Source organism: Oryx dammah, unplaced genomic scaffold, assembly GCF_014754425.2.
Source record: "Oryx dammah isolate SB20612 unplaced genomic scaffold, SCBI_Odam_1.1 HiC_scaffold_2, whole genome shotgun sequence".
In the NCBI taxonomy this organism is placed as follows: Eukaryota; Metazoa; Chordata; class Mammalia; order Artiodactyla; family Bovidae; genus Oryx; species Oryx dammah.
Genome location: NW_024070186.1, coordinates 30,124,547 through 30,125,041, shown reverse-complemented (window position 1 = coordinate 30,125,041; position 495 = coordinate 30,124,547). Strand labels below are relative to the sequence as shown.

Below are 495 nucleotides of genomic sequence, written 5' to 3'. Positions count from 1 at the left end.
TTTCATTCTTTTACATGTAGCTGCCTAGTTTTCCCAGCACCACTTACTGAAGAGACTGTCTTTTCTGCATTGTATATTTTTGCATCCTTTGTCAAAGATAAGGTGACCATAGGTGCGTGGATTTATCTCTGGAATTTCTATCTTGTTCCATTGGTCTATATTTCTATTTTTGGGCCAGTATTATACTGTCTTGATGACTGTAGTAGCGACACTACTAAACAGCAGAGATCTATACCCTTCAAGAAGGAAATGATGCACATGTTTTCTTCCTTAATGGAGTCTGATTTGTCCATGGGCAGGCCCCCCTTTTCCCTTTACCTTACACAGAAGGATACTACCAGGCAAATATGAGGGTGTGTGGAGTGTTGATAGAACCAAAGGCGATGTCTTTTTGGAGATTTTTTTTTTTTTGGTGATTGAAAACTATAGACTGCTTCATGTAGTAGCATGTCATTCTTGCTCAGGGGCCATACTAATCTTCTCTGTATCATTTTT

The 495-nt window shown here is 39.0% G+C and overlaps 1 pseudogene; it reads right to left on the bottom strand.

Moving 5' to 3' along the window:
- Positions 1-419: 419 nt before the first annotated feature.
- On the bottom strand, positions 420-495 carry LOC120859626 (annotated as a pseudogene).